We start from the raw sequence: 20284 nt of genomic DNA, 5'->3' as shown, positions 1-20284 counted from the left end.
ACAGGATTTTGCAGGATCCACTTTCTCCCTCTAGGGACCCAGCTTTGCCTTTTTTCCCTTTTAAAGAGCTCTCCCCAGCAGCATCAACTTCTCCTAATCACGTGTGATTTCCTTTCGGGGGCTCTAAGGGAACTGAGAAGCCGCCTCTCCCAGCCGGGTCTGAATGGAGGACCGTGATCCCTGTCCTCAAGCTGCATTCCACCATTCAGGGTGCTGCTCCCAGGTGATACCCCCACAGGTTCCGGACAGAGCCCTGCTTCCTCTCTCCTAAATCACGCGCTGGACTTTGCAAAGGCGCGGTGTAAGTTTCCTGCTTCACTCATTGAGTCCGCCTAATCGCCATCTCGCTCCCGCTCTCTGATAGGGTCTGATTAGCAAAGGAGGACCTGGCCAGGGACCTGAGCATCGCTGGATTTTCTCCCGAGCTCCACCAGCGGAGAATGCGCTACAGATAAAACCCAGCTAAACCCCGCGCGGCGAATCCTAGCGGGAGCCGACGAAAGGGGGAAGCCGCTGAGGCGAGACAAGCAGGAAGCAAGCTGGTAGGTTGGAAGGGAGGTGGGCAGCTCTGGGGGCTGCCAGGGTCTCTCGGTGTCTCCGCTCAACACCAGCAGGGATGGACAGCGCCTCTGGACCCAGCCGGCACTGGGACACAGCGCTGCTGTTGCTGCAGGTGCTTATACACCGGCTTGCCTCTCTCTGCTGCTAAAAGGGCGGCGCTCCCTAATCTCTCGCTCCCCCTCCTCCCCTCTGATTTATTTATTTATTGTTTTGGGTGGACGGCAAGTAACCCCCCTCCATGCAACCGCAAACAGGGACGGTGGCGTCGTTCCGCTCCGGAGTTTGAGATCTCACCAGCGACTTCAATCCGATTTTAATTTTTTTTTTTAACACAAATAAGAGTGTAACTTTCCGGAGGCTTTGATTTAAATCATGGGCACTGAGTTCGGGGGCCAGGTGAGAGGTTTTCTGTATTACGCCAAATAACCGTGGAGATGTGCCCGAGTGGTTTGGAAATACTTTGGACAGAGCTCTGAGAGGAGATCCGAAGAGTACAAGCTCTGCAACGTTTCTGCAACGGAGAGCAGATCGCCTAACGCTAGCATATTGGCAAGTAAGTCATTGCTTACAATCCTGATTGCCGTTGTTAGTAAACGTATTACCTTAATCTGTTTGCAGCTGTTGGTTTGAAACTCCTTGTCTGGAGGGAGGACGGGCAGTGGAGCCATCTGCAGTTTTAGATTTCGAGGTCTCTTTATTTGAGAGGTTTGTGATAGTGAGAGGGGATCTGTTGCAACCCAGCATTGGTCCAACTCTGTTGAAGTGCATTGTAAACATCCCTTTTACAGCATCTATGTGCCTTAGCTTTGCAAGAACAATCTTAAAGAAATAGCGTGGTGACCACTTGTGCAACAACAGCAAATGGAAATGATGCCTTATATTTTTATTAACATATTAAATGTTTTTTTTTCTCTGTGTTCATGTGTAACTAAATATTGAGAGTCTCTTAACAGAGTGCATTTTAGCAACAGCTCTTGTAGGACAGCCCTGTGTGTCTCTCAGGCATTTATACAACGCAAGACAGTAATTGAATTTGATTTGCATACCTTTTAACTTTTAGCCATGTCATTTGGTAATTTTGTTTTTCTCTGATGCTCCTTCTCTGTGTGGGTTTTGTTTTCCTGTCTTTTTTAATGTGTGTACATTTATTGATCTTTTTCTGGTAACTGACATTTGTCACAAAACAAAAGTTGAGTCTGGTATGGTCTCAGTTTAACAGGACATACAGAAAAGGTGTAGTAGGTGAGGTGGCCAGTCCTGCTCCCATGGAAGACCATGGCAAAACTCCACTTAGGAGGCAGCAGGCCCAGGAAGCTGTAATCTCTTCCTAAAAATTCAGTTGAAGATAGTTTACTCAGAACTAATCTGCCACACTGCAAAATGCCAGATCTCCTGTTCACCTTTCTGCATAGCTAGTGCATAAGCTAGCCAACCTGCCTCACCATATCTACTTCCCATACATCTCTGAAATTCAGGAGCTAAAGATGTGATTCCACATGAAATTGGCAAACAGCAGACTTCAAAGCATGTTTAATTGTGTTTGTGTTTATTGATTTTCTTAGCATCTTCTCTGCCAGACTGAAAACCATAATCTTTTACAGTGACCTTGATGAGCATCCTGCTTTAACATGAAGGTTTCAGGGAGAAAAAACATTTACACAGATTTACAGCCAAGCACTGACATTTTGCTTAGAGCGTGATCAGTTCCAATGAGCACGTGAATTACAGTAGTGGTAGTCGGGATAGGTACGGGGCAGGAAGGGGGGAGGAAGGGTGGATGGTGTATTTACTTAGAGGAATGAACTTTCTTTTTTCACCATTACAACATAAATAATACTATGTACCAGTTGCAAGTAACATGGAGGGATTTGCTTTTATAGAAAAGTAAATGGGTATGAAATAATTGTTGATTTTTATGTTTTTTTGGTCTCATTTTCTGATCAGAAGTCTCCAGTAAATGGAGATGGATACAAAAAATCCCAAACCTTTCCAGGTTAATGCACTTTGATTTGTCAGCACTTGTCAACTCTGAGGGTTTAGAAGAGAGATAATTTTATATGGAGCTACCTACACTTTTCGCATATGAGGAACATTAACATAATAGGATAAAAAGGTGGTTATACACCGAACACATGACTAAACCCACCAGTTTATAGCAAAAGGATGAAATAAGCCTTTCGCATGTTGGTGGATGATTTACATACAGTATGTCTGGGATGAATAATCTGAGATGAACATCAGCTGTTTGAATATACTTTCAGAAGAGCTCTAATGTGGTTTCGACTTCTGACATGCCCAAGATACTGTGAAGTGTGCAATAAGACTACTAGAACTGTTGTTAGCTACTGTAACTAGGTAGCCTTTCTTTTAATTGAAATAGTCAGATTCCACTCTGTGTGTGTGAATCCAATATATTTCTAGTGAAGTATACCTGTGGGTTTACAGTAGTAATTCCCTCCTCTGTTGCAGAGTGGCAGGCTTTCACTAAGCATGTGATAGAGAAATTGTAAAACACTGAAACGTGCATTGAGCTGGAATTCGTTTAGGATATATTATTGTGGTCCCTTCCACAGTGAACATAAATGACAGCTAATGGCTGATTATATAAATGAATGATTTTCCAGAAATCACGTCAGCTATGCCACCTTAGATGCAAGCTACACGGTGCTTTGTTTCTCTTCCTTTAAGTCATGAATTTAACTTAATGCCATGAATTTAACTTAATGCCATAAAGTGAATTCATTAACTTCACTTAATCTCTATTTGCCTGGGGAAGAAGAAAAAAAACACCATTTAATGATTGGTCATTTGGCTTTTGCAGTATGTTGTTTGATTGCTATGAGATAATCTAATGAGATGTCCTCTTCACTGAATTAAATAAACTGTTACTGTTTATCTCTTCACTTTTTTAGCTATACTATTCAGAAGAATTATTGTACTGCATGGCTTAAAACAAATTTTCACTTAGTATGACAGAGAAAATTATTCAGTTATTTTCTCTGATAAAACTGAAAACTAAGGGGAAGGTTAATATTAGGAGTTGAACTATTCAAGAGTGTAACTAGAGTATTAACCACATACAAGAAATGTATTAAGGAACTGATCAAAGACCTCCTTTACCTTTTCTGCTTGACTTGCTTGATAGTCACTTGAACATCTTTCCATATATATGTAATAAACATTTATAATGTTTAACTATGAAGGCTAAAGTACTGAATGAAAGTCATACACTTTTCCACAAGTTTTATTAGACTGGTACAGTAGCCTAGCTTACTTTATGTCTTTTAAATTACAAGTTTCCAAAATGTAATGCATATTATGCTCAGCTTTAAAGTTAACATTTTTATTTTAATACTTCTTGGATAACACAAGTCTCTTTAATGTAGAAGATGGTGATTTGATTCAGGAAGCCTGAGGCACAAACAAACATTGCAAGTCCTTCCTAACTTTATTATGCTTGTTCGGGAATGCTATTTGCTCATTAGACACTACTTTCATGGATAGATATAAACTATAAGTGAAGTTGAACATATTGCCAAGCAAGAAAGGTTCATATAGTTATCCAACTCATAAACTCTGTCACTCTTTTCTGCTCATGTTTTGATGAACAAAAGACTACATGTTTATAGATTTGATCTCAGTCTTCCTCAATCATGCAGCACTCAGAATGTACAATTTCCAGAGGCTAATAACTTAGCACTACTCCTAATGTCTCAAGTACTGGGAAAGCCATTCTTCTTTTAATGCCACTTCCTAGCAGTCATGGTTGGGTTTCTTGCCTTCATGCATTTTTAAGAGGAAGAAATGGTAAAGTATATAGTGGAATTCCAAATGAGATAAAATTAGTAAATAGGGGTCTTCACTTCAGATTACAGGGTAGAGGAGTAGGAAGATTGAGTCCCAGTTTACAGTATTGGCATGCACCGCGCACACTCAGTTTCTAGTCATAGCATGGTGACAACATTCATTGTTTAAATGTTCCCTGAGTTTCTCGACATGGGTTGGCAGCAAAATCTGGCATCAGAGCCAGCTATTTTTGCTAACCCCTACCCCATATCAGAAGAGGAAGGGGGAAAGCTATCATTATCTACAATATTAAAAAAAAATAAACATAGGTTGTAAGCATGTGAACTATCCAAAATATACAGGAAATACAGTGGAGAGTTCTGGTGGTAACAGCCTATTAATACATTGCATGTGTCTGTGTGTGAAGTGCATATTATATATAATTACTAAAGGGGCAATAATCCAGTGGCAATAGTGCTAAATCAAGTTTGGACTGCCTCCACACTATTCCTTGAGTCCTTCCCAGCTTTTCATCCTCAGTAACAGGGAGGTTAAAGGCCCAGCACCAACTCAACCTAATTATGCATAAGCTATACTATAATGTCTGAACAGATCTGCCTCTTTCTTGGTCTTTAGGAAGTCTGCATTTGAGAGGGTAGTTTGTGGCGAACTATATAGGCCCTTAATTGGTCACTTAGCTCTAGCAGGTGTGTCCCCTTCAACAGTCACCAAGAGAACTGAAAAACACAGTTGCATGTTGAGACTATAGAGACCCTAGGGGTGGGGGTTTTGGGCAGGGCTGGTTTTAAGGGCTTAGGTCCCCTAATCTCATTGGTAAGAGGAAGAGAAGGTAGGACATAGCCCAGAGTAAAGATGATCAGCCTCAATTCCATTGTTGTTGTATTCCATTGTAATTAGTCCTTAATGTGTATGATGGTTTTGGGCAAGAATCTAGTATTCACTGTATGCTGATTAATGCTTGGATGGTAGTTAGTAATAGGTTTACTTTCCATGACTTGCTCAAACATGAGAATAACCCAAACCTGCTTGAATGACACTGGTGGACTAGTTTTGCCAATGCTGACTCCAAACAGATATTCAGGACATCATGGACAGAAGGAGAAATGGAGGGGATGTATATGGCTGCACTGCTGCTTGCATCTAGCATGATATGCCGGAGTTCTTCCTCTCCAAAAGTGAATCAAATACAGTATGTCCATTTTATGACAGTCTTGGGATGGAGCTAAAATGTAACTGGTGTTTAGTATACCAATTGCCCCACTGAATTGTAAAATCCCTACAAGACTATTGACATTCCTTACTGGGATGGTACTATATGGGTAGTGGGGCTGATAGTACTTGATGATTTTTAACATCTGCCTTGATAGCTCAGGATTTTGTGGTTGACTTAATAACCATGGATTGTTGGCTCAGTTTATACTGCTAGTAACACTCTTGATTTAATGTTTGGGTCAGGATTAGAGGTGAGGCAACTGAAAATTTTAGCCATGTGGTTTGAGTTGAGGTGCTTGTTTTGATGGTGCCCTTTTAGAAGCTAATGGACCCTGATCATTTTGGGAGTGCTCTGAGGAGACCTGGGAGGAAGAAAATTGGTCCTCGGATAGGCCTGTTGATTGGTTTTTGCTCAGTCACCATCAACTGTTTTGTTTCAAGTAATGGACAATCTAGTTAATCCAAACTGTCTTCATTTTGCAGCTGACCCAAGTTCCTCCCATTTGTAAGGACATTTCCTGTCACATTGTTGATAAAATTAAATCGACTTACGTTGAATTGTATGTAAAGACCACATCAGACAAAAGTTATTGTTATCTTAAGAAATAGGGAGACTGTTCCCTTAATTATTTTTTCCTTCAGATGTTATATTAAACTTATTTAATAATGCACGGCTATCTATAACTGGGAGCTAAATGACTGTATAATGTTTGCTTCCTTTTCCTTTCCACAATCAGAGTGATTTTGTTCAGATGACAGAGTCCAGGCAAGACAGTCGTAATCCCTTGACTCACATTTTTTTCCTTCTTTTTGGGGGTCTTGTCCTGTGTCTGTTGAAGTCAATTGCAAAACCTCCAGGGATTTCAGTTAGAATAATATTGAGTCCTCTGGGATGTTTAAGGTTCATATGTTTCTTGTAAAATTGTTACAACTTTATTTTACAATAAAACATTGTCATTGTGGCCTTCAACTTAAAATACACAATCAGTTTGTGTTCATTTTCTTCTTTTATATTCTGAAATAATTAGCACCAAAAAGTTGTGTGCAACAGCATTACATACCTTAGCAAAAGTCATGCAAGCCGCACAATATTTTGATGCACTTTTTAGCAGCTGTTAATAATGAATCATATGGTTAAGCTTCAGCAGCACAAATGGGCATTGATTTTCTTTGGCTTCTTTTTGAACCTAAAGTAGTCACACAATTAGAATTATGCCCATAAGATAATTCACTTCCAGCTCTTCATATGATTTTGTGTAGTAAAAGAAAGATAGCATTCTCCAGGAACAGCTTTCGAAAGCTGATCTAAGTTAATCAAATGTTCTTCAGGTGAAAGAGGATGGGAAAATATCAATTCTCCAGTGTAGAGGGGCTGTAGATGCAGTTTTCATCAGACACAGTTGTCTTCCTGTGCTCACTCCTAGTTTTATGTTAGAGCTGTATTTACATGAGTAGACTTCTGAACAGCACTGCGGTAACTGGCTATTAGATTTCAACATAAATCTTCACAGTGTTTGACTATAATGCAGATCAATTGTTGTCCAGTATTAAAACTTACATCAAGCTATGCAGGGAAATCCCCATTGAAATCTAAAGGTATTTCTTTCTAAAAATCAGTGGCAGGATGTGTCCCTTTAAAATCCTGTAAATCTTGAATACATTTTGGAGTGTCTCTGTAGTCAAAATACTACGGATTCTATGTTTTATTGTTCTTGTATGGAATGACTTTGAGAACACTGGGGTGAGTGTGTGAGGGGGGGAGGGAAAGAGTGTGCACAGACATACATTATAAAGAGACATACTCTTTTCAAATCTACCTTTAGACTTTGCACCATTGAGAAATGGATTTAAAAGCACACTTGAATCATATGGTTCTTAGGAATCAAAGTGTTGATGTACTAAGAATGTGACGTGTTCAGCTGCCATAGAGGAGACAATCCGTACCAATGCTCCTGCTGGCACACTAAGGACAGTGTTGGTTGTAGCTGTGAAAATAAATATTCCCTTACCTTTTCAGCAGAAGCAAGGTTTTATTAAATATTGTGTCATTCACAAAATGACCCCAGTGGGGAAAGCTTACTTGAACTATCACCTCTCATTGTCCATCTAATAACTAGGGTTGGAAAGGACCTTATTGAGTTATAGCAGTGGTTTCCAAACTTGTTCCGTCGCTTGTGCAGGGAAAGCCCCTGGCGGGCCGGGCCGGTTTGTTTACCTGCTGCGTCCGCAGGTTCGGCCGATCGCGGCTCAAGTGGCCACAGTTTACTGCTCCAGGACAATGGGGGCTGCTGGAAGCGGTGGCCAGTATGTCCCTCGGCCTGCGCCGCTTCCAGCAGCCCCCATTTGCCTGGAGCAGTGAACTGCGGCCACTGAGAGCCGCGATCGGCCAAACCTGCGGACGCGGCAGGTAAACAAACTGGCTCTGCCAGGCAGGGGCTTTCCCTGCACAAGCGATGAAACAAGTTTGGGAACCATTGAGATATAGAGTTCATACCTCTCCACAAATAGAGGATTGCTTTCTACACCAATGTTTTTAATCTTTTAGCTAGTGTGTTCTTAAACATCTGTAGTGATGAGGCTTCAGCTACTTCCCTTGGCAAGTTGCCACATTAGTGCAATTGTTAGTTTTTTCTCCTAATGGTTCAATTAAATCTTCTCTTGCATTAATTTTGGGCCACTAATTCTTCTTATGGAACAAATTTCCCCCTTTGCCACTGTAGTGAGGCGTAAGCTGGGCCCTTCTGGTTTCTGCTCCTGCTTCCCTCCCAAATCAGTCAGGGATGCCTCAGGTTGATGCAACACCAGTGCTCTTTATTTACAGCTGTTTCCCACCACCGTACTATTCAGGTACAGGTTTTTCTCAGCCAAACTTTGCCAGAAACAGACCTGGCCAGCAGCAGACTAGAGGGCCGGGCCGGGCTGGGCCGGGCCGGACCTGGCCTGGCCCGGCCCGGCCCAGCCCAGCCCAGCCCAGCCCTGTCCTGTCCTGTCCTGTCCTGTCCTGTCCTGTCCTGTCCCTCTCTGTGTCTGGCCTTTCTCTTTCCCTCTCCTCCCCTAGCTTCCATCCTCCTTCCCTTTAGAGCCTCTGGCTAATTAGGTTGGCAGCTGTTTCTCCTTGCCAGCAGGCACAGGGCAGTTCAACCAGCCCCACTCCATTCCCCTTGATTGGGCCTGGAATAGCAGGGGGCTGATTAAGCACTCCTTACTCAGCACCCTGTCACAGCTACATTAAATAATCCCTTCCCATTTTATGTTGCTTTTCATCTCCACATAACCAGTGATCATATTCCCTGTTTGTTGTATTTTTTCCAAGCTCTAAATACTACATTTCTTTAGATTCTCATAATATCTCTCTAATCCTTCTAACATTTTTGGAGCCTAACTCAGTTATTATTGTCTTTTTTTTTTTTTTTGAATAGCATAAAGCTCAACTCTTAGTACTATAAATTTGGTATTCCCATTTTTCTCCCTGTTCCTAAACATCATGCTCTTTCACATACCTCCTACTATAGCTGTTTAATTTTTTCCCAGTGACATTGTGTTGTGATCTTTATATCTAATTTACTGCTCACCAAACATCACCAAATTCTTCTCTGCATTACTCTTTTCCAAGATAGCCTTTGTATTTCTGCTTAGTGTTATAACTCTCCCTTCATTTGTTGTCTGCATTTATATTAATAAATCATCCCATTGATATCTTTCTCCTATCTGATTCTGTAATGTCTACCATTGCTAATATGATTAATTTATAACACTCTTCCTAGAGTGTGAATTTAGATATTAAATAATACTAAGTCCATTATTGATCCCCTTTGAAACCACACATAATATTTCTCATCAGTCTGATCGACACTTATAATTACTTTTTGTTTATGGTATGTCCATCACATTGTGTAGCCATAGCAATGGCAATTGATTTAGTAACATCTATAGGCTTGTGGGAAGCAGAGAGGCTATTGGAAAATAGGAAGGAATGAAATGAGAGTGAATGGTTTGGGGCAAGTCTGCCACTAGCATATTTCAGTGCCCATGAAATGAACAGCAGTCTATCTTGGATGAACTATTCATAAAATGCATGCTGGCTTGTCTTTCTGTTGACTTCCATTGACTTCAATGAATATTGGATCAGGCCCAAAGTGCCCATACTTCCTTGATTTCAATGGAGTTCGGCCACTTAAACACTCAATTTGTCCTTTAAGTGGTAAAGTCATAATTGTGGGGAAAAGGACCATCCTTACCTATACATAAAGAACACAAATTACTTCTAGCTTTCAAGCATGTTGTGCAGCTTAATCTCAACTTGAAAGAAAATACAAAGGTTTCAGTAGTTTGTAGTAGGTGGCTTCTAGTTAAATGTACGTGGCTCATGGACAAGTACCATTAGTCACAAAGGCAAATATGGCAGCTGGCCCTAATCCAGTGCCAATAAATCAGGCCTTCAGGTGGTCCTCCTTACTCATGGACCCAGCATTTTCATGATGAATACAAAAAAATATTCATCTAAAGGAAAGTCCCATTAAAATGAGCTATAGGGATTGGTGGCTGGTTGAGAATGGGATTAACATAGAGACTTTTTAATGAAAGATCTGTCTTCACAAAGTGTTCTAAATTGTCACATTATGCAGGTTTACTGTGTCATGGCCTATAATATGGCATAGTACTATACTAGAACTGGGCAAATAAATTATTCACTGATTTAAAAATATTTTAAAAGTATTGCATGTATATGTGAACACAAATATATGTGTAGAACACACCAAATGGCCCAATTTTATGATTCAGTAGCTTAAAATGTTCTGCAGCAGTACTTTACAATTCATATAACTTTCATTCAAATTCATCAGCTTTGATATTTCAGCCTACTGACTATAAAATTCAATTCTAAGAAACAAAGGAATTCATGAAAGCAGTTAAGCACATGCTTAAGTTCCATTAACTTCAGTGAAACTTAAGTGCATACTTAACTGCTTTCCTAAATAGAGATGCTTTCCTGAACTGGGGGACAAGGGGACAAATCCTGCATACACTTACTACTGGGGGTAGTGCTTACTGCCATGAAATCTAATGAGTTTCCGTATGGTTCTAAGTGTTATACCTAGTAGTAAGTATTTTCAGGATTGGACCCTAAATTAGCTTTACAGTTACAAAGTCCACAAAACAATAATTTTGTTTAATTTATCTATCAGAAAAAGGAGTACAAAAGAAATTTGGTAGGCTACAGAAATTAATAAAATTAATACTCAAACAGACCCTTCTGAGGCTGATTTCACCAGTGATGCTATCTTTTTAACAAACTGCTCCTCGAAGGGTCGTACACTACCCTAGATCCACACCAGAATGCCTTTTGATGGTTGTAAGGTTTCTTTCACGGGTGGTACAATATCCTTTAGACATAAAAGGCCAAATCCCTCCCGCTACTGCAACTTTGCACCACAGTGGAGAAGATGTCATAGGAAGTCTCTCTTCGAGTAACAGCAGGAAAGGATTGTAACACAGTACTGAATGCATGCTTGGCAAATGTTCCCAAACCTACTGATGCACTGTGATCCCAATGGGGGCAAGACCTGATGGCTAGGAAACATGGCAAGGCTCTCAATTGGATAGTGCACATACTCCCATCAACAGCTGTGCCAGTAGAGGAGTGCATGTTGGTGCCATTGCAGAGTAGCAGTCGTGTGAGTCCTGCAATGGGGTACAACTGCCCATGTCGTGCCCTCAGAAATGATCCTGTGACGAGCACGTACTTTGCACATCTCCACTCCCTTGCCATCTTAGCAATTGCAGAGCTCCATCTCAACTGTGCATCCTATAGGTAATAGATCACATTATCAAAAGGAGAAAAAGAATTATGAATCCCTACCAAGACCCTCTAGGCTAAACTGATAACATTTTAAATAAGGAGCCCATTTATAAAAGCTTTCTTTATATTTGAGACATGATTACTAGATGCAGCTACAGCCTTTAATGGTTTATTATAAAGCATGTTATAAAATGCATTAGTAACGAACATTTAACAGATGACAAGCTGTTAGAAAGTGTTATAAAATATAGATTACTTTGTTAAAGCAACATATATTTATGCTTAATGCCTGAATTTCAGTTATCAAATAGAAAGCATGTATAAGGTGTTCTAATGACACAAAGTGATAAGGGATGAATGCTGCTTTGAGATCTGTCCTTTCATTTACTCTGTCTACTATCAAATAACAGCTTCCCAGCTAATTAGGATTACCTGGAAACATGTAGCTACACAATAAATTCTTCATGGTTCAGTAACAATCACAGGACTCCGATCCTGGAGTTGCCAATGGGGGATGGGTTTGAATCATTTAAGTGGTCTGTGTGGGAGGAGAGGGAGAGTAGAATGAGTTTGCTTTTGTGTTCTTTATGCTGTGACATAGGGAGGGTGTATGAGTATGGTGGAAAGGAAGAGAGAACTGTTGAATTTCTGGGGGAGGTGGATGGAGGACTATTTGAAGGGCAGGAGCCTACTGTTAAAGAACGGATGGAAGTACTGTTTTTTGGGGGAATATGGAGTATATGTTGTTGTGAGGGCGGGCGGGGAGGATTTTGACTTGTGAACTACTGTTAGTTTAATATTAATTCAGTTCCAGTAAACTTGTTCAAGGAAACTGTATATCAAATGGATATAAATTTTGGCTTTCAGCTTTCTGAGATATTATAAACCATTCTCAAATATTAAATGACCATAGCTGCCAGCATCTTTTTTTAATGAATGCAATGAGCTATAGTTATATGAGCTCATCCAAATGCAGCATCACAATAAAGGGTATTTGGTCAGATTGTACCTTTCTTATGAAATCTCTTCAGGTATGCAACAGGACTGAGGCCTTGTCTATGCTACGAAATTAGGTCGAATTTATAGAAGTCGGTTTTGTAGAAAGCATTTTTATACAGTCGATTGTGTGTGTCCCCACACAAATGCTCTAAGTGCATGTAGTCGGCAGAGTGTGTCCACAGTACCAAGGCAACCGTCGACTTCCGGAGCATTGCACTGTGGGTAGCTATCCCACAATTCCCCCAGTCTCCGCTGCCCATTTGAATTCTGGGTAGAAATCCCAGTGCCTGATGGGGCTAAAAACATTGTCGCGGGTGGTTCTGGGTACATATCGTCAGCCCCCCCCCCCCCCCCCCGCTTCCATGAAAGCAAGAGCAGACAATCATTTTGTGCCTTTTTTCCTGAGTTACCTGTGCAGACGCCATACCATGGCAAGTATGGTAACCGTTACCGTATGTCTCCTGGGTGCTGGCAGATGCGGTACTGAATTGCTACATAGAACAGTTTATTGTGTTTTGGCAGCAGACAGTGCAGTATGACTGGTAGCTGTCATCGACGTAGTCCAGGGTGCTCTTTTAACTGACTTCGATGAGGTCGGGGCGCCTGGGCAAACATGGGAGTGACTCAGCCAGGTCATTTCCCTTTTAAGTTTCGTCTCATGGCGATTCAGTCCTACCGGCAGTGCACTGTCTTTCAATCAGCAGCCAGGAGAAGACAATGGCCAGCAGTCATACTGCACGTTCTTCTGCCGAGCACCTAGGAGATGACGATGGCTAGAGGTCGTACTGCACAGTCTGCTGCCAGCAAGATGTATAAAGATAGATGAAGTGGATCAAAACAAGAAATAGACCAGATTTGTTTTGTATTCATTTTCTGCTCCCTCCCTCCGTGAAATCAACGGCCTGCTAAACCCAGTTTTGAGTTCTATCCTTGAGGGGGCCATTCTGTTTCTCACAAGGCCACCCCCTTTAAGCCATGTTGTCAGTTGCCCCGCGTTTTGTCAGAGCAACGGCAAACAATTGTTTTGCACCCTTTTCCCTGGATTGCCCGAGCAGGAGCAGATGCCATAGCACAGCAAGCATGGAGCCCGTTCAGCTCACCGCAGCAGTTATGACCATTGTAAACACCTCGCACATTTTTGTGCCGTGTATGCAGAACTAGCACCTGAAAAACCAGGCGAGGAGGCGACGGCAGCGCGGTGATGAGGACGTGAACACGCTATTCTCTAAAACCACATTCCCCCACAATTTGGAGATCATGGTGTTAATGGGGCAGGCTCATGCCGTGGAACGCCGATTCTGGGCCCGGGAAACAAGCACAGAGCATGTTGCAGGTCTGGGATGATTCCCAGTGGCTCCGAAACTTTCGTATGCGTAAGGGCACTTTCATGGAACTTTGTGATTTGCTTTCCCCTGCCCTGAAGTGCAAGAATACCAAGATGAGAGCAGCCCTCACAGTTCACAAGTGAGTGGCAATAGCCCTGTGGAAGCTTGCAACGCCAGACAGCTACCGGTTGGTCGGTAATCAATTTGGAGTGGGCAAATCTACTGTGGGGGTTGCTGTGATGCAAGTAGCGAACGCAATCATTGCTGCTATCAAAGGTAGTGACTCTGGGAAATGTGCAGGTCATACTAGATGGCTTTGCTGCAATGGGATTCCCTAACTGTGGTGGGGCTATAGACGGAACGCATATCCCTATCTTGGGACCGGACCACCAGGGAAGCCAGTACATAAACCGCAAGGGTCGTCTTCAGGAACTCTGTTCTGTTTAAACGGCTGCAGGAAGGGATTTACTTCCCAGACCAGAAAATAACTGTTGGGGATGTTGAAATGCCTGTAGTTATCCTTGGGGATACAGCCTACTCCTTAATGCCTTGGCTCATGAAGCCGTACACAGGCACCCTGGACAGTAGTCAGGAGCTGTTCAACTATAGGTTGAGCAAGTGCAGAATGGTGGTAGAGTGTGCATTTGGACATTTAAAGGGTTGCTGGCGCAGTTTAGTGACTCGCTCAGACCTCAGCAAAACCAATATTCCCATTGTTATTGCTGCTTGCTGTGTGTTCCACAATCTCTGTGAGAGTAAAGGGGAGACGTTTATGGCGGAGTGGGAGGTTGATGCAAATTGCCTGGCCGCTGAATATGTGCAGCCAGACACCAGGGCGGTTAGAAGAGCACAGCAGGAAGCGGTGCGCATCAGAGAAGCTTTGAAAACGAGTTTTATGACTGGCCAGGGTACTGTGTGACACTTCTGTTTGTTTCTGCTTGATGAACCCCCCCCACCCCCCTTGGTTGCCTCTAAATTCCCTGTAAGCCACCCAAACTCCCCACTTCGATCACAGCTTGCTTGCAAAGGAAATAAAGTCACTATCATTTAAAAACCATATATTCTTTATTAATTGATTATAAAAATAGGGAGATAACTCACAAGGTAGGCCGGGTGGGGTGTGGGAGGAGGCTAGGGGGGAAGGAAAAGGCCACTTTAAAACTTGTTGAATTTGCTTTGGCTGTCCACTGAGGTGGAGTGGTTGGGTGCCCTGAGCCTCCCACCCCGCTTTCTTGGGTGTCTGGGTCAGGAGGCTATGGAACTTGGGGAGGATGGAGGGCGGTTAAGCAGGGGCTGCAGCACAGTCTGTGATCCTGCTGCCGTTTGTGAACCTCCACCAGATGCCGGAGCATGTACGTTTGATCCTGTAGTAGCCCCAGCGTTTCCTCATGCCTCCTCTGATCTTCCTGCCGCCACCTCTCCTCATGTTCATCGGCCACCGTCTTCTACTCTGCTATTGTGTCTCTCCACACAGCTCTGTCAGTGCCGGACGACTGCATGAGCTCAGAGAAAATGTCACTGCGCGTGCGTTTTTTTCGCCGCCTTATCTGAGATAGCCTTTGGGATGGAGGAGGGAGGCTTGAAACATTTGCAGCTGCTGGACGAAAAAAGGGAGTGAAGTATTTAAAAAGATACATTTTACAGAAGAATGGCTATACTCTTTCACGGTGAACAATGCTATTCACATTACATAGCACATGTGATTTTGGTACAAGGTCGTATTTTGTATCTTATATTGAGTGCCTGTGGCTTTGGCGTTAGAGATCACACACGCAGTGCCGGGCAACAGAATTCGGCTTGCAGGCAGCCACGGTAAGCCATAGTCTTCCGGCTTCTGCAACCTTCATAACAGCAGCCCCCTCCTTTCCCATACCAAGCAAAGCACGTTGAGTTGGCCATTTAGTGCTGCAGTTTTCCTGTTAACGTGCAGCAGCAGAAACCAAACTAACCCCCTCCCCCCATCCAATTCTCTGGAATGATCACTTTTCCCCTCCCCCCACCACGTGGCTGGTATCAGGGAAGATCCCTGCTAGCCAAATGCGAACAGCTCAGCGCCAGTGCCCTCCCCCCTCCCCCCCCCCCACCACGTGGCTAACTGCGGGGAGGATTTTTTTTCAGCCACAGGCAAACAGTCCAGTAGGAACGGCCACCTCTGAATGTCCCCTTAATCAAATTCCCCTATTTCAACCAGGTTACCATGAACGATATCACTCTCCTGAGGATAACAGAGAGAGATAAAGAACGGATGTTGCTTGAATGCCAGCAAACACCAGGACCATACGCTGCCAGACTTTGTCATGCAAGGTTACCAGATTACTTGCTACTAGCATGGCGTTGTAAAGTGTCCTACCATGGAGGACGGAATAAGGCTGCTCTCCCCAGAAACCTTCTGCAAAGGATTTTAGAGTACCTCCAGGAGAGCTTCATGGAGATGTCCCTGGAGGATTTCTGCTCCATCCCCAGACACGTTAATAGACTTTTCCAGTAGCAGTACTGGCCATGAATGCATCCCAAGTCCTCAGGGCTACTTAATCATTAAAAAATGCTTGTTTTTATAACATGTATTATATTTAAAAAGGTACACTCACCAGAGGTCCCTTCTCCGGCTTGGTTGGGTTGGGAGTGTATTTCAGCCAGGGTGATAAAAAGATCCTGGCTGTCGGGGAGAACGGTGTGCTGTGTGCTCTCCCCAAGCTCATCCTCCTACTCCTCATCTTCCCAATCTGCAAAATCCTCAGGCATGGCGGAGAGTACCCCATCATCGGAGTCCACGGACAGGGGTGGGTTAATGGTGGCGGCCCCCCCCAGGATTGTATGCAGCTCAGCGTTGAAGCGGCATGTCTGGGGCTCTATCCCGGAGTGTACGTTTGATTCTTTGGTTTTCTGGTACGCTTGTCTGAGCTCCTTAAGTTTCACGTGGCACTGTGTTGTGTCCCTGATGTAGCCTCTGTCTCTCATGGCCTCTGAGATTTTTTGAAATATTTTGGTATTTCGTCTTTTAGAATGTAGTTCTGATAGCACAGATTCCTCTCCCCATACAGTGATCAGATCCAGTACCTCCCGTTTGGTCCATGCTGGAGCTCTTTTTCGATTCTGGGATTGCATGGTCCCCTGTGCTGATGAGCTCTGCATGGTCACCTGTGCTCGCCTGGCCAAACAGGAAATGAGATTCAAAAGTTCCCGGGGCTTTTCCTGTACACCAGGCCAGTGCATCTGAGTTCAGAGTGCTGTCCAGAGCGGTCACAGTGGTGCACTGTGGGATAGCTCCCGGAGGCCAATACCTTCGAATTGCGTCCACACGAACCCTAATTTGAAACGGCGATGTTGATTTCAGCGCTAATTCCCTCATTGGGGAGGAGTACAGAAATAGATTTTAAGACCCCTTTATGTCGAAAAAATGGCTTCATTCTGTGGACGGGTGCAGGGTTAATTAGGATTTAACGCTGCTAAATCTGACATAAACTCATAGTGTAGACCAGGCCTGAGAGAACTTGACAGTGGTGTATATACTGAAACAGGTTGGCTACAATATTTCTAACCGAGTTGTCTAAATAATATACCATACCTACAGAAATGGTGATTTGGGAAATCGTGAACTTCACAGCTGGCTCCGTATTAGCTTTTTTTTCTTTTTTTTTAAAGCCTCAAAATTTTAGAACTCTTGTTGGTCCCATATTCACTCTTTATAGGTTTACATAGGAAAATAAATGGAACAACTTTCTTAGATAACTTTTGTTTGTTTTTTCCATTTGGTCATATACCAGTAGCACAGAGTTTTGTTGTCTTTTCTTTTTTTCCCCTCTCAATTGAACATAGGCATCTATTGGGCATGGAAATAAGTGCCCTTTCAGTTTTCAGTTGGGTCCAGTTCATCTTTGTACTGGGGTTGCTTACACTGGCTCCACTGCTATAAAGATACCATAGAGATGGTGGATCCAGACTCCAGGGGATTTTACTGACACATGGGACTTCCTTGGTTGGAATATAGCCAGAGCGTTCCAGCCATGCCCCCAAATATCCCTGCTGTGGGGAATCCTGCAGTGATGCTGCTTCTGACTGGCTGTGTAGGGAGCGTAGGCAGCTAGGTATAAGTTAGGGCAGCCAGGTTAGTGGAGATGCAAAGGTTGTATAAAACCACCATGCTCCACTCCTTCTCCCACACATCTACCTTTCTGTCTCTACCCCAAGCTAAGCTTCAGCACAGGGATAAATGAGGCCTGATATGCACACCAGTCTTACAGCATATTCTCTACATTGCTCAGAAAAGTGGGTAGAGCTATGACTCCTGCTACGCAATTCTAATGTTCCTAAAAAAATTGTGGAGGTAACTTCCTTTCCAGTTGAAGAGTTTGAATGAAAACAACTCCCACTAAAATCAACTTAATAAAAAATGCATAAATTATGATAGGGATTTTTCTAATTACCTATCTTCACTTCTCAGAGCATGGACTAGGACTCTACTTACATGACTCAAGTACTACACTCACCACAGTTCTAAAGTGATACACAAGAATAGAGTAAAAAATCTTGTTCCTCATTTACAATAGCACAGGAACCTGCTTCAGGTAAATGTATTTTGGAAAAGCTATTCTAGATTTCTGTTTAGGAATCTGAAGTGTCAAACACACAAAAAACCTGTTTTATCTGTAATGGCAAAACTTCTATCATATGTAACCTTAAGCATCAGGATGATCTATCATAACATAACACAGAGATAACATTTTAGGGAGAATTAGTCCTTTATTTGTTTTCCTTTTAAAATATACATCTGGAATAGTAAGTAATGTGTATATTAAATCTTTTTATACATTCAGAGACCTATAGAGTTAACCAAAATATCCATCTGTTTCAGTCACCAATGTAACCAACTTCATTCATTAAAAATTAAAATTATTTTAAAATGTCATGCTTTTATTATAGAATGTTTTCTAAAATCAGCCATACAAAGTAAACTGTCATATTGAGGAACTATATGAAGGCAGACAATTTGAAAACATATTTTGTAAATACTGCAAAGTAGTTACAGACATCTAAATTATTGTTTTTGTACAAGTTGATTTGTTTTCACATTTTGGGCTTATTTTGGATACAGATTCAGGGCAATATTTGACCTTAGAGTTTGTGACTTTGCAAACAAATTTTAGCACAATGAGCAGATGCTGCAAGATGCAATAGAATTGAGTAATATTCTGTCCTAATGATTTTTATCTAAGCAGCATATGATTTATAGTGAAGGTCCCTATCCAGTCGATAAGTTAGTCTTCTGGAGTGATGGATTGTTTAAAGTTGGCAAAGCAAAGCAAAACACAAATAGTTTTCTGCAGTCAAATATACTGCACGTACAATTTCTTGTTGTAAGCTGCATTGCAATGTAAATAATAACTAGAGTCAAAGTCAGAGGAACATAAGCCCTGCAACAGAGAGATAGTCTTTTGGGTCTAGCATTCTGGTCCTATAATAATGGTACTATGTGACATTCCCAGTATTTCCAGGCCCAAACACTCAAAAAGCATTAGTACTTTTTAAAATAATGATTTTTTTAAAAAAATGGAAAGCTGAGATTTTCATGTATGTGCAAGACACCTGGAGCTGAGGCTTTAAGAAAATTGCCAAATATCATGAAACTGTTAATAAAGTTATGAGATGTGTGCCTTAAAGTTAGGATTGGCAAAAATTTTAGTTGTTATAATTTCAACAGATATCAATGTTTTTAAATCATTTTTAATTTTTTTATCATTTTACATTTTAGTTTTAAGCATTTTTGTTTTATTATTAAATATTCACTGTTTTGGGTCATTTTGGGGGGGTGGGGTCAGACAATTAATTATTTAATGACAGTAAACATTGAGATTCAAAAAGTTAAAGCTTTCAAATGATTAAAACACAAAGTGTCAACATAACATGTCAAAATATGCATTGTAGATATCCTTAAATCAAACTCTGATTTCTCAAGCAGCGGTTTCTTTCTTTGCCTATCTATACTTTCCAATTGTTATTGTTACAAATATTTTTGTCAGTTTGTGTGTGTATGGAGTAATTGACATTTACTGATAAAAATCTAATCCTTTCAAGCCTACTTATAGTAATGTGTTTATGTTTGTAGATGGAAGGAAAATTGGTTAAGGAATTGTGATTGGTGATAAGAATTTCCACAATCAAAAACCCTACCTAAACCTCCAGTGCTTTTTCAGAACATAGCGGGCTTCACTCTGTCATATCTGCAACTTTCTGCCTTTCACCAAGACTAACAGGCTCTTCTTCTGCAGTAAACGCAGTTTTCATTAGTCTGGAAAATAAGAGCCCATTAACTTCTTCTAACTAGAGCTCAAACAGTGTAAACAGGGGAATTGTTTCTTCTTCACACTTTCTTCAGAAACAAGTTATTTTATACTGTTGCACCTTTTGCCCTGAGCAGGTTGCCAGTATTCGGGGCCTTGCTGGGTTGTTTCAGTTAGGAATATAAATTGATAGTCAGATATTTCTTTGGTGCAATCCTATTTATTCACAAAGAAAGTACACAAAGTCCTGTTTCCCTGAACACAGTAGAAAGAAACAACAGGAGGCAGCTTCTTTGCCCAGA

At 41.9% G+C, this 20284-nt stretch overlaps 1 protein-coding gene across 1 annotated transcript in view; it reads left to right on the top strand.

Annotated features, from left to right (window-relative positions):
- Window positions 1-293: 293 nt before the first annotated feature.
- SNTG1 (syntrophin gamma 1) overlaps window positions 294-20284 on the top strand; it is a 533703-nt gene continuing 513712 nt past the window's right edge. The window contains exon 1 of the mRNA XM_043539635.1: window positions 294-1114. The gene's annotated coding sequence lies outside the window, so the exon portion shown is untranslated. The remainder of the gene's footprint in view (window positions 1115-20284) is intronic.

The sequence above is a fragment of the Chelonia mydas genome, chromosome 2 (genome assembly GCF_015237465.2).
Source record: "Chelonia mydas isolate rCheMyd1 chromosome 2, rCheMyd1.pri.v2, whole genome shotgun sequence".
NCBI classification, from domain to species: domain Eukaryota; kingdom Metazoa; phylum Chordata; order Testudines; family Cheloniidae; genus Chelonia; species Chelonia mydas.
The sequence above is the reverse complement of the archived record's forward strand: the minus strand, read 5'-3'. Positions and strand labels throughout refer to the sequence as shown.